At 37.0% G+C, this 15,041-nt stretch overlaps 1 protein-coding gene across 2 annotated transcripts in view; it reads left to right on the top strand.

The window, feature by feature from the left end:
- Positions 1 to 2,737: 2,737 nt before the first annotated feature.
- LOC135797023 (semaphorin-1A-like) overlaps positions 2,738 to 15,041 on the top strand; it is a 31,238-nt gene continuing 18,934 nt past the window's right edge. For both annotated transcript variants that reach the window (XM_065309183.1, XM_065309182.1), the window contains exon 1: positions 2,738 to 3,167. The gene's annotated coding sequence lies outside the window, so the exon portion shown is untranslated. The remainder of the gene's footprint in view (positions 3,168 to 15,041) is intronic.

The following is a 15,041-nucleotide window of genomic DNA, read 5'->3' as shown; positions in this document are numbered from 1 at the left end:
ACTTTTAATGTCTCAAAATCATGAAAAATCAGAGGTTTTAAAAGTGAAAGTGAAAAAATGTAATTTTACACACGTATATTTACATTTAATTCCATAATAATAATAATACCTATTATGTACATTAACTACTGTCAGTGGCCGGTAGTAAAAAGACAATTTTACATTCGTATGTCTCAATAGGTATTCAGATTGTAGTGGTGATGATGCGCACTAAATAAAAACTAATTGCGGTTGCGCGGTGCGGCGGACAATAAAATGCGCCGCGATGAAATTGAGAAATAAAGCGGCGTCGTCCCTGCGTTCTTATACTACTACGCTGTATTTGCATGCGCTGGCAAAACATTTGCAATTGCGTTCGGCGCGCACCGCACAAAGTAAAGTTAAGTAAAGTAAAAAAAGATGACGGTAGAAAAGCTGCTGCTGCTCCCCGATGAGCAACACGCCGGTACGCCAGTTTATTCCAGTCCACAATTTCGATTGCATCGCACTGCACCGCCAGGCTTATCATATTCATATGATTATACTAGGAGAAAAAAATTATTTTGTGTTTTAAGGTTTTTTTCGTTTATTTTGATTTAAAAAAATTAATTTTTTGTGTTGTAATGTTAAAAATTCGTTTTTTAATGTTTTTTTAAATGATTTAATTTATTTCCGATACACTTTGTATATTATTAGCCTTGTTGGGTCGGTTTTCATTGCTTGCAATAAGATACGGCTTGTATTTATTCCATCGCGGCGAAGATGTGCGTCGTCGCTGTTTATTTTTATTGCTAAAGTCGGACTTGCGCTGCTTGTTTCTTTCTTTCTTCGTTCGTGATAAGTAGCGTAAGACTCAACTCACTGTGCGCTGCTCCGCCACAGATTCTAATCAAATCGAATTGCTTCTTCGAGTGCTTCGCCTGCGCACCATGCAAAAATAAATAAAGCGCGATAAATGAGTCGACGAAAGCGAAAACGAAGCGCGCATGCCGTGCTTACATACGGTATACAAATCGATGTGCGGGGCTAATCGCGAATGTTGGCGCGTTGGCGGCATTAACTGGATCGGGAGCGACGAGCGAAACAAATCAATGCGAGATAATTAAAAACTGACCGGATCTTTATCGCGAATAATGGTTATTTTCAAATGATTAACATCAAGGGCGGACATAGCCTTCAAATACCGGAGATAATAACCTGTAATATTTATTATCATTGCGTAATTTATTTAAGTAAAAGAAAAAAACATAATTTTCGACTTCCACCTTTTAAGTGCAAGTTTTTCCACGGTTTTGAGACACATAAAGTGGTATTTTAAACATGGACAGCCAAGGCCGTGACTAAAGTACTTTAATCACGGGTTTTAGTCACGGGGTGGATATACCAGTAGTGTACAAGCGAATTTCGAAGATTTTCAATACAAAAGTTCAAATACAAAAACCTCAACGTGGAAATTAAGTGAAAGTAGAAAAAATAGCGTAAACATCATATGGCTAAACGTTATTAAACACTCGATTGGTTAAACGCTGACTACTCGCTCGATTTTAATCAACCTCATGACAAAAACTCGTATTGGTAAATTTTGCGAGCCTACAGAACCGTTTTTATCAAATTTTGTTTATTTTCACAATGTCAACACTGTAATTCTGGGTATAATAATTAATGCTAAAATTTTTCACACCAAGTCATGTAAACATCAAAATGTTCTTGTTATGACTGGTGCATAACAATGTTGGATCCGTGAGTGGTGGTTTTCCCACTGTTTACATTAATTTTTCTTTGATCTATTATTATTTCTCATTTTTTGTTATTTTTGCGCAAGTTTTCTACAAAAATCCATCAGAGATTTAATTGTATGCCAACATCTATAACATGTGCATGATATCTTAATATTTTCTTTTTTCTTTTCTTTAAAAATATCGAAAAACCTGCTTTTTGTTACATGTTACCATTTTTATTCGCACTGGGTATTTTTCTCATGATTTTGAACCTTCCACGCTGTGTTTACACACGAACTCATGATTTTTGGGTGTTCCCAATGCCCTTTTACCCTGTAAACACAGCCAAACAATAACTTATCTCGCATCTTTCTTCCACTCGAAGAAAAAATACAACTTCCCATCGTAAAACCGAAACAAAGTCAAAAATATTTTCGATTTTGGTTCTTCCTGTGTTCCACAGCACGCACAACGCACTGCTTTTGTCGCCCGTGAGTGCGTGCTGCTTGCGTAGCAGAGGTAAAAGAATAAATTTCCAAACAGGTAGAGCCGTTCGTAGTAGAAGTGTAGTAGAAGACATTGAAGGAAGAGCGGTGGCGCGTACCAGGTAGCCCAGGTAGCTCGCTCTTCATGACCATGAGACCACGATGTCTTCGGCTTAACGTTTAACATACAAGACTGGCAACGTGAAACCTGCCGTGCGGAGGGTTTTACGGCTGTGGACTCGTCCACAACACCACACAAACATACTGCGTAGAAATTTACCCCTCACAAGAAAAAATATCATAAAAATACTATAAATCTCAGTCGAAACAGATCCATACATTGTTTTGCACTGGTTATTACGTAAATATTTAAAATTTTAAAGAACTCTTGGGGTTGTGAAGAACTGGTCTCAAGTTAAGTCAAACGTGCGTTTGAGTTTGCGTCCTGTAATGTTGTTGCGCGCAGCGTGTTTACGTCGATGAAACACGACGTCGCACGAGTCTCACTGGACGCCAACTACGCCTCGTTGCCATTCGTCCACAATCGCCCATTCGTCGACCGTCCGTGCTGCGGGACGTACGTAACCGCGTTCGAAACGTGCCTTGCTATATTTACGTGCCTTCCAAACAGACTTAAAAGCAATCCCGCGTAAAATTTTACCATTTATAACTGATCTAAACAATTTTATAAATAATAGTGCGTATAATTGTGGTGCTGTACGAGAAACAATACTTATAACTGGATAGAATACACTTTTAACTTATAATCAAAGTGTAGTGTGTGTGCTCGAGATCTTAAGCCGACTTAAGAGAGGAGAGACGCGAAGAACTGAGACTCGTTTGGCGTCCTTTGAGATAGTGTGCGCGTACGTGTGTGTATACTTCTATATGTTGGTTGTTGGTTGATCGTTGCACCTGTGGATTCGGTGCAAGGACCGGATCACACACTAGAAACAAGACAAGACCACGAATAGAGAATTATAAGGTACATTTTTACGTATTTTATTCATTTTATCATATTCGACGTTTGTTGATAAACAATTCAGTGCGGAAGACCTCTAAATAACATTCCTGCAATATCTTATCACTGGATATGTTCGAAATGATGCTCTAGTTGGGTATTGTGAGTAATGCAACTACTGCCTACACTAGCGTCCCAATTGTCGTTAATTCGATTTCATTGCGTTAATGCAACGAGATAATTTGACATTTCAATTTCAATTGTGTGTTGAGAATGTTGGGATGCTGTTGATGTGGCGCGCGGTGTCGATCTCGCCCACATTCGTCTATTTGCCTATTATGTTGCATTCGGGAAGCGCGCTATCAGCGGCTACTTGTTTGTTGTGTATTATGCCATCGCTGACCAAATATAATACGTAAATATTGTCTAGTCTGATTGGAATCATGTCGTAATTTCAAAAGTTTATGATTTGTGAGGTCAATTTCAGATTTGCATGATCGCAAAATACCAAAAACAATTGGATTTTTGGCATTTTGGATTGGAAAATATTTAAGTACCCACCGATTACCAAACAAAAATCATGTTTTGTTTATTGTGAAACGGTTTTAACAAACATTTAACCAAAATTTTAAATTTTTTTGAAAAAAATTTCTTTTTTAAGCCCAAAACAATATAAATTTATATTTGAGTATTGGTAAAGTGCATTAGCACCTGTTGCACTCCATGTATCTTCCTATTATAGAGGGTGTTTCGTAATAACTTTCGAAAACCCATTGGACTCATGCATAACAGATAACGGTTGTTTGATTCGCGCTTGCCAGATCTACATATCGCAGTTGCTTGCGTTTCGGCGATTAGACGCAACGCTCATAAAACGATCACTGATTTATTGCATCTGGCACGCTCGTAAGTACCGTTTTCGCCAGCCAGCACTCGCAGGAGAAAGGACCGAACGCGCGCGGACAATCATTACATAATTCACATCACCAATAAACACACCAGAGACAGGAAAATGCATCAATGGAAACTTCACTGTTAGCTTTAACTCAAAGTGTGTTAAGTCTCAAGTGTTAACCGATTGTTGTTTGTATGGAGGTGAAAAATGTTTGTACCTATATGCAACAAGGTACAGTCTGGTGATTTTTTAGTGTTAACCCTTGAATGCTAATCTTTAATTTGTGCATGAAAGTCTTGAGTCTTGAGTCGTGATGTGAAGTGACGATTTGCGCTGCGGCTGCGACTGCAACCGACTTATAAAAGCGTGTTCGAATAACGGAAGCCTGAAACGAAAGACTTTCTTGCTGCTTTACCACAGCCTCGGGATATAATAATAAATAATGAATATATGTCGAATGCAACGGTATACATGCTATATATGCTTGTTTAATGTGAAATTACCAAAGAAAATTTCGTCGCTTAAATGAAGAAAATTTCACGAATTGTTTTCATAGGTATTTGTTAGTCCACCCAAAAAGACTAATTTACGATTTGATTTAATTACGCGTAGCGTAATTAAGTCGCACCTTTTACAGCAATATAAAATAATATTAGATAATACGGTGCCATGCAATTATCGTTTTCGGTCTTCTGTTGGCTTGTTTGTGTAGTCATCGTGTTTGTTCTTCAACTGTACTTTTAATAACGTGAATGGTCAATGGCGGAAGCAAAAAATAGTCGTGAATGGACGCGAAGAATACTTGCGCACTGAATATGAATACAATAAACAAACGAAATAGTTAAATAAACGTTTGATATGTTTAGTCGCTTGGTGGAATTCATGCTTCAAATTGTTTGCTAATGCTAACAATTTTATTGTGTGCTCAACGTGAGTGCTTTTCAGAGAATTTATAATAATATGTAATGAATATTGTCAATATTAAATAGAAGATTTGAGTCATTCATTGATGGGATTATAGGAAAACTGGTTAGACGGTGTTTAAGATGCAAATGATACCGGTATTTTTTAAAGTTCATTATAACTTTTGATTGGTTGTTTTGTTTTCAGTGAAATTTTCATATAATGCTCTTCATGTCAAATATTTTATATAAATTAAGTGAAATAGTATAAAACTGAATTAAAATGGTTTTTATTAAGAAATTTAAAAATACCGGTATTTTTTTACGTCAAAAAGTGAATTATTTTCATTTTTCTTATTTGGACAACAATGAAAGCACAAAATATCAAATTAACCTGAAAATAAATTGCGAAGGTGTTTAGATGCATAGAACATTCACTAAATCACCCATTTAAGAATAATATATAGCGTTCGTGCGTTAAGAATTTTAGAAATAGCCCAACAGAGCGCTTCCACTGCGATTTATTTTAATTTCGCTCATTTGTCCATTTTCGTACTGAGAGACTGAGAATCAACGGTTAACTGCATTACGTTTACTGTACTCGTACTACAATGCTTCCTCTTTAAGCGTGTGCTATATTAGTCTGTCATAATAATGACGGTGAGTGTGTGGATCTCTTTGGAGGTCCAACCCAAAATTATCGAAATTAACAAATCTCCAGCTGCGACCGACTTTTTTCTTCAACTCTTTTATTACACGCAGCTTCTCATCAGGGAGTGCTTAGTAAGTGCTTAGACAAATAAAGCAACACACAACAACAGACAACTTATAGTAAACATAGTAAACACACCAACTAAACACGTTAAACATTAATTTTGTATTTACGAGTCAACAATGCCGTCAACTTTGAAAATTTCCACGGTGTTTATTTATGTTCGACTAATTTAACTCATTAATTTTTGTTCGAAAAAAACTACCTGTGTAAATTGTGCACGCCCATGAAACTGCTTTGGTAAACTTTCGAAAATTAGTGCTTTGGTAATGGGACATAATAAATAACGAATTAGGGAAAGTCGATAAACGTGTATTAATTGTGTATAGTTGACTTTTATAAATATTACTATTACTGGGAGCAGTCATAAGTTACAAGACTTAAGTTAAGTCACTATGTAGTAACAATTGTACAGGTACTACTTATATATGTAGTATGATGTAACTTGCCGTAGGCTAAGTTCATCTTCATCGACTATAGTAATCTCAAGATCTATATAAACCTGTAACAATCACATCCTTATACTTGGAAATCATTTCAATCTGAATCTAAACGGAGAAGAGATGAGATGAAATTTAAAAGTCACAAACATCGGGAGTGTTTTCGCCTTCGTTTACTCTTCATTGTTGACTTGATGATGCATAAGGTAAATGTCATCCATGATAGGAGTATTCTAACGATGCACGTGGGATGCTACACCATGGACTACTTTTATGGTGTTTCGTTGGAGTCATCGTCAATGTAATGAAATAATTCCCGGGTTACTGTTAAACGTAGGTACTGTTAGCTGGTTTGGGGCAATTAAAAATTTAAAAATTAATGTACCGCTCAGTTGGGACCTGATGGAAGTAGGTTAACGTTTACTTTAGTTTAGAACGTTGAGTGCAACTCACCAGATCCAGACAGATCGCCAGACGGATGGACTTTAGTTTATTTATAAATTCAAGAATTTTTGGCACGCTATGTTGGGTACAGTTTAATTAAAATCAAAATGTAGGCATTTCCGTTCAGGAATAGTCAAAATACTACGGTGGAAAATATTTTTTTAAATAATAACCGGTATAAATACCGGTATTTTTGAAAATTAGCCATAACTTTGGATTGAGTGTGTAAATTTGGATGAAAATTTTACTGTGATTGTTTTTGTATCAAGCAAACATAAAAAAATAGTTTTGTGGAAAATATTTTTAAATTACAACCGGTAAAAATACCGGTATTTTTTAAGATCGCTCATAACTTTTAATCGGCTGTGTAAATTTTGACGAAAATTTCATTACTTATAAATGAACTCAAAATGTATCGATTTCCGCAGAAGAAAATTCAAAATCCTATGGCGGAACACATTTTTTTTTAAGAATAACCGATAAAAATACCGGTATATTTTTAAATCGCTCATAACTTTTGATTGAATGTGTATATTTCAATGAAAATTTCTCGATGTGATTGTTTTGGAAACAAGCAAAGACCCAAAGGTGCCATAAACGTTTTATTAATATCGTTGGTTTATTTAAATTTAAATCCGCGCTCGCTGCAGGCGGCGGTGACGACGAGTGCGTCTGCAAGCAATGCGTCAAAAGCTCTCTCTACATGTCCTGCGCGAGATACTTTACGAACCGACCAACACACAGCACAACGGCCAAGTGCGTTGTTCTAAATTTATAGCACTCGACGAAGAAACACAGTAGATGTGAAATTTACGGTTTATTTGCCTACACATAATGCACGTCGCAACGAACGTCGCGCCGTTATTTCCAACCAACGTAATTTGATTTCTGTTTTCATTAAGACTCGCAAGGCCAGAATTAGAACCGTGCGCGGTGCCTGCGTCAATCACATATTCTTAGTGGTTATATTTAGGAATAAAACCAATCGGGAAATTTCGCACAATGAGCATTGTTCCAACTTTCATCTTTGGGTTTATTTTGAAGTCTATTTTTGGTGTTGGAAATTTTCTGCGTTTGGTGCTTTTTGAAGAGGAAATTAACAACTTTCCAATGTTTAGTTAAGCCGAGATTTCTTAGAACACACGCGCAGGAAGAAAGTTGATCGCTGCGCTCCAGATTCAACGTTTATTTTCGCCTGGTTTGTGTATATACATATCATTTTGTTTATAAAATAGATTCGCGTGATAATTGAAGTATAGAAGACGACGTTGTGAGCGAGGCGTGATTTGTTTATGGTCTGCTCTCAATTTTCAGCTTTTTATGAGTGGCTACCAGCATGCAAGCAACTGGTTTCATTAATACTCTAATTAATAATCATTCGATTCAGTTTATTTCAATCGATTGATTTAAATTGATATTTATTTGATCAAAATCACAACGAAAAAAACATTTATTTCCGTGTTTTGATCTTCTATTGTTTGAGATCTTTTGTTTTCTGCTTCATATTCCGCTTGAGCATCTGCCATAATATTATCTATAATAATATGCGTACAATGGAATATTCGGACGCGCGAAAAAATGTTTTAGTTGCTGGTGTTGTAGTTGCAGTGCCAATATACGAGTATCGATAGCGGATCGCGCGATTTTTCGCCGGTCGTTGTTCTGCGTTCTGCGGCGCTCACGACTTTTTAAATTATAGCCCTCTGAGAGACCCGACTCGCGCCACGTTTAGCCAACCATCCAACCATCTTACCATACAATATACTTATGTACACAATGGAGCAGCACGTGCTTTGATTTCTTTAAATATTGTTTCACCTTGGCGCAGAGGTGAACATTTAAAAAATAATTAAATCAAAGTTTTCATTTCGTAAATGAATTATCCATGGATGCAAAGATTGCGTGTTTCACTTGCGGCTCGCATGTCTCGGGAATATCAAGAATTAACCCGAACTCGTGGCATCCTCCGGCGGACACCAAGCCCACACTTGGTGGAGGACAAATAAAGCTTCAAGGAGACATGAACCAAAGTCACCTTCAACATAATTCACTTGATTTTCTTCTCCCACAAATCGAAAACGCATTAAATTCATTTTTTACTTTCCAATAATTTCCTCCAGTCATAAATCTGTTACTAGTCCTTTAGTTACTTTATTTTTTATCCGCGAAACATTCGCTCGTATATTCGCTTGTTACCAAGTTGTGTGTGTAGTTTTTGCTAGCAAGTGGGTTGGTTGCGTGCCACGGGGATATTTAAATCGATCCCTTGCACGCGAACGCAAAGTAAAACTGTTTGGTGTGTCGTGGAAATAAAAAGCGACACACTGCAGTGTACGTTTATTTATGCTGTACATGACCACTGCCGCAGTACCTACGTCCTTATACTCCTTATGGAATAGCGATTTGCAATAAATGCAGAAAATTGGAAAGCGATGCCTGTGCAAGCGGTTTAATGCAGTTTAGAGACTCGGGCGTCGCGCGTGGCATTTGTTAAGAACCCTGTCCCCTTGGGGGACATTGTGGATTGGTTGTCAGTAATGACACACTATCACACACACGCATATCTAAATTATTTTGTTTGTAGAAAAGTAACTACTCTGTAAAATTATAGAAAATTATGCGTTTTTTGTGATTTTTTCGAAAACCATCAGAGACATTGATGTGAAATTTTGTACAGTGATGTATTTTATTGATATACACAATTTACATATATAGAAATTTTTAAAATATCGAAAATTTTGATGATAAATTCGCTCAAAGTGTGGGAGATACAAATATTTGCATGGATATCAATATATTTGCGATAATTATGAATGCAGCCATTGTGCAGCATGTGAGAGAAACTCTACACCAATATAATTCAATAACTTTGACGAATATTGCACGCCACTCAAAATATTAAAGTTCCATGACCACCCGTTCATCATGCTGCAGACCCTAAGCATATGGACAAACACATAGGGGTGCAACGCCCCGACGGGACCCTCACGTGTCGATTTAGAGGGTGAAGTTCGATGTGCCGTCTGGGCCATTGCCATCGCCATTATTAGCGAAAGCTCCCTTCGTGCAGTGCAAACAATAATGAAAACGGGCATGCGATAAAGTCTAAAACGAAAATGAAAGCTAACAACACCACAATATTCTTCACAACACATCACATCACATCAGAAAGTTTCTTCCTCTCTGGGGAGTATTCTATATTAAATTTCATTATTATTACTCTTATTACGTGCAGGTCATATTTTTTTGTGTCAAGTTTTGCAAAGTGAAACTTTGCATTTTGTGCATTTGTGCGTTTTTTAGCGCCGATAGCACATGTTTGACAAGATAAATAATTGTCCGTTGCAGCTAGCGCACAGATACGAATAGATTAAAACGAGCGCAACGTTGATTTATGAATCGCGGCGATTAAATAATGTCGCGCGTGCTTTCGGTCGCGGTTTGTTGCCCTGCGCTACGCGTGGAGCGCTGGTTATCAGGCGTCGATATTACTCCGGGGCGCTGCATAGGTGCAGCCGAGCCAATTTATATAGCAACACGCTGAATATTAATAATGCATACAATTAGCAACCAGCAACAATCTGCAGGTTTGTATCGCCAGCGAGGTTTCTATTAACTGGGCTATGCTAATGCAAGAAATACCAACAAAATTAAATTTTGATTGCAGATTTCTCGGAATCTAGCGAGTTGATTTTGTTTAAAATTTGCACACATGTTTATCATCGTGGTTGTTATCCGTATAAGGAAAATCAAACAGAAATATTCATTAATTTAAAAGTTATAGGCAATTTAAGTTGTAACAATGACGCAAAAAATGGGAAAAATTTCGAATTTTCAAATTTTATTTATGAATATTTTTGATTGATTTTTTGATATGTTGTAAATACAAGTCTCCTCTTTAAGAATTTCTTTAAATTTTTTATTTTGGTTTAGTAGAAGTTCGGTAAATCGTGTTTAAAAATCAAAATTTTAAACCAAAACTGCATTTTACTTGAAGCAACTTTTTATTACTTCCTGCGTATTGCTCTTATTCTCATTCCTCGAATGTTGGCTGCATACATGCATGCCCTCTTTGGATGAACTCGTTTTACTTTTTCTTCATTCGCACGCATTGAAGAAACAACTCTCATTTGCTGGCTAAAAACTCAAGAACGCAATTAATAACTACAACGAGTTCAATGCGTGCAATTACTTCAGTTTCCAGCTCGAAAAAAGTAACACACTCCTTGCTTACCTTTGCGAAATTAAACTTTTAGTTTTTCTACAGATTTAAAGTTCAGCGGAGACACAAATTAAGAAAATAGCGGGCTTCCATAACAAAGCACAGATAATTTATGTTAACTGCGCGTCCAATTATGAAGCAATGCAATTAACTAATAACATTAATTATCGCAGGCAAGATGTAACAATGGTAAACACGCGTTTTGGTATAATTAACAATGAAGCACGGAGACCGGAGTCACTTAAATCTTAATTTTGAAGACGTTTCGTCACTCGAAACGTGTTTACCAAGGAAAGGAAGGCTTAATTTATTTAAACGAGTGCGGACGACGCACGCAGACAGCGCATGTGGTGCAATAACCTTATCAACAGCTATCAATTCGCCAAAGTGGCCGGGTTATAATCTAATTTGCGCACGTAATGGACTTTTGAGGGAATAATAGACATATTATTATGCACCAATAGTAAATTATCCGGTGTGGAATATTTTACAGAGCGGATACGTGATAATGTAATAGATATTACGGTTTTATAAGACGCATTAATATTTCCTATAATGTACTAAATGATTTTTAACTTTGTTTTGCAGGTAAGAAGAAGCGCGCGCGCGCCGCAACAGGCAATAACCATTACGTACGGCTGCGTCGAGTACATACACAACGTAAGTTCAGCCTATACTTAAGTCGGATGCGCGTACAGCATTCATGCGGTGCATGTTCGCTCGCATGTCGTGGTCGTACGTTATCCTTTCACTGCTTTAATAAGAAACCCTACACCGCGCATGCGCAACATACTTAACCCTGAAATACTCAAACTTAGTCATTTTTTCATCATTGGTGTCAACAGGAAGCAAAATAAGTTAAAATTTTTGAAATTATCGCACAGGAAACTTCAATCATAATTTATTTTATATATTTATATAATAACCACGTTATTATGTAATGAATAATGATAATATTTATAGTACCTACATAATCAGTTCCTGTCGTCGCAACAAATTTGTCACCTTAATGATTCATTGTAATAATTTTTACCTGTGAGTTTTTAAATTCAACCACAATAGTTAAATATTATTGCTGCAAATATTCTGTTGAATAAATATTGAAGTCTTTCATCTTTGGCGGCTTGGCAAATATTTTGCTCGTGTTATTAATAAAACAAATATAATATTTGCGCAAAAAATGGCAATTCGCTGGAAAATTTACCGGTTGTGACGCCGTTTGAAGCATGTTGGACATTGCGATGCGTTCAGTTTTCCTGTTTAAGCAAGTGCACGTACCTAGAATTTATTGCGTAATGAATACGGTCAATGCGGTTGGCTGTAAGTGTGCTTACATCGACAGGTTGTGCCTGCTCGTACAAGCAACCTGTCGCTGGAGCTTTTTCCTTCGCTTTTTCCAGCGCGTATCTAGATTCATCTTGAATATGCGAGTGGAGTGATAGCTGCGCCGGTATTTATGCGCATACTGCATGCATAACCTCGTTTGCGCGCTAGTGCTACGGTTTTTTGCGCAGGCGCAGGCTTGTTTAGGCAACTGCCTTTTACTGTTAGCTGTTTGAAATTCAATCGCATGCAAAATGCTAACACACGACCGTCGTCGATTGACAGATCTTTAAGTTGCTATGTGAGTACTTGTTGACGGTGCGCATGCGCGTGCTACTCAGCATATTAAGTGAAGCGTAATATGAAGCTCTACGTATGCAAAAAGCGTCGCATATGTAATTTGTACACAATCAGCGTTGAATCTTTAAAAAACAAGCTCAAAATATTATTATACGTCAATCATTTGTTGTTACTTAAAATTTAGATTTGCGATAGTGTCAACTTAAGACTATTTTGGCGCTTGACTAATTAATACTGATTTTGCGGCAACAAATCTCCTTTAACGACCTTTTAGCCTCTCGAGTCGTGTCGAAAATTAAAATAGAACATTCATCCACTTAATTTAAGTCATTTCAGACATTTCAGGCATTTTAGGCGAAGCGTGTGTCGTCTTGTTTTTCAACAAGATGTTCTCCAGATGTGCTCGTACCACACAACCCAAAATATTTCAAAAATTCAAAAATTTATTTACGACTACAGTAAATTCATTCACAGTTTATTGAATTGACCAAAATGCATCTCGGCGTACTGAAATATAATTTAATTTTCGAATCATCTCGGCGCGGTGTATATTTAGAGAGACGTTGTAATGAATTTACAGTTTAAGTGTTTCGTGCAATCGACGAATGGAAATGTTAGCGCGTCGCGTATTTATCCAATCAGTCAGCAATCATTAACACGCTGGATGTGTAAAACTGTAGATGCTCGGAGATTACGCGAGATGAGCGGCAGGTCTAAGTGAGTGTGAAACTGTGGCTATCAATGTGGCTGCACTTACAGTTCTTTACATTTTTCATCGTTTTTATGGTTTTCTAGGCGTCCACACCACATAAACTCAGAAAACACTTAACTGAAACAATTTTTCTACATTTTTACGCATCTTAAGCTCCGCCCCTACCATTTCAGCCGCCATGTTTTAATGGGCGGAGCAAAATTGCATTTTTTCTTATCTAATTTACTATTTTGCAAGATTAACAATAAAATTCGCTGATATATCGTAAATGATAAATGAAATGAATGAAATATTGTCGATAATTGCTTACTAGATGACTCGATGCATAATTATTGCAAGTTGTGTATTCAACATCACCGCTCGGCAATGTATTACTCAGCTCTGTACGATCATTTACGATTCATCATGGCAATCATCAATAATTCCACTGATTGTTGAATCGCTGAATGAAAAATATTTGTTTGTAGCGTATGGAACTAAATAATTATATCGTTCAAAGTCAGCAGCGCGGCGTAGTAGATATCTGAGTATAATAATTATCGCGTTGGAATTGGAATGTACGCATAATATGCGCTAGTTATTGACGGAGCAATTATATTCATCAGAGTTTAAGGTCAACTTCTGAATCAGGCGCGAGAAGTTTTTTATATCATCATTGGCGTCGTCAAGTCTGAGTCAAACCAGAAATAAAAATTAGTTTTAACTTGTTTTAAGTCACTAAAGTGCAAATTTGCTCCGCCTATTTTTTAGTACCGTATTTATCCACCAGATGACTCAAAACAGGTTATAAAATTCTAGTAAATGTGCTGAGTATAAAAATGCTAACACCGGAAATGGCCGAAACTAGTTTTAAAGCGAGCGCGCGTCATCATAAAATTAGATTTGCCTCGGTTCATGATTCACGAGATCATTTGCAATTATATTGCGCATGCGCCATAAAAGGTAGATGGGCAACGTGTGCAGAAGTCATCGAAACAAGTTCTTTACAACCCAACCGGAGGTTTTTCCATGGATATTACACCAGTTTAAAGAAAAACACTAAAAAACCGATGCTGGTAATATATGTACACGACTAAGATACAGATTTCCTGAGTCATTGGCCTGTCCACCGTGTCGATCGTACAAGTTTTCAATTTCGTACACATATTACTATATGCATTTTTTTTATTCCGCCGCCTTCGTGAAGAAGTTGTGCGTCGTGCACGCAATCGCAGCTTCCAATCAACATGCGTGTAACTTGCACGCCGCATTTGCATAATTAATATAAATTATTCGCCGACGGGGCGCATCTAGCATCTTCTTCGTCTCCTTCGCCTGGTGAGAGATTTAGAGGCAGGTGTAATTTTGTTATGCAGCATGTTGGATGTCTATGGTGGGAAGCGATTTTTCCGCGTGCCACGCCAACATTAATATTCTTAACCCTGGATAGTATGGTGCTATGAGTAGCGTTGGTTTGTTGCGTTGTTGTTTGTTTGTTGTGTGTTTGGTTGCATATGTGGTGTCAGGGTTAACCTAGCGCGCGAGCGTTACATATCCATTTGTGGCGAATGTAAAATATGATCTATAACTCGTATTCGTACTGGTACTACTGGTTTATTATCTCGTGAGCGTGTTGTGTTGCAAGTTGCAGGTAAATGTCGCATAAATATTGATATACAATGAGTTTGATTTGCATGCGTCGTTTTGCACTTGTCACCAAGCCTAGAAAATGATCTTATTTTTCATATTTTGTACTTTAGTCTGTAAATTTTTAATATTTTGATGTTTTATTATGTATATAATTATTTTTTGCTATTTTTGCTCCGCCCACGTAAGTTTTAGTCCGCCATGTTTAAATGGGCGGAGCAAAAATGTGTTTTTGTTGAGATTTATGTTGTTTTTGTGTGAT

The sequence above is a fragment of the Atheta coriaria genome, unplaced genomic scaffold, assembly GCF_025399875.1.
Source record: "Atheta coriaria isolate IRGN ID8LTWV9N9 unplaced genomic scaffold, Caltech_Dcor_3.1 hic_scaffold_8_pilon, whole genome shotgun sequence".
Lineage (NCBI taxonomy): Eukaryota > Metazoa > Arthropoda > Insecta > Coleoptera > Staphylinidae > Dalotia > Dalotia coriaria.
This window is presented reverse-complemented; position numbering and strand designations above follow the sequence as displayed.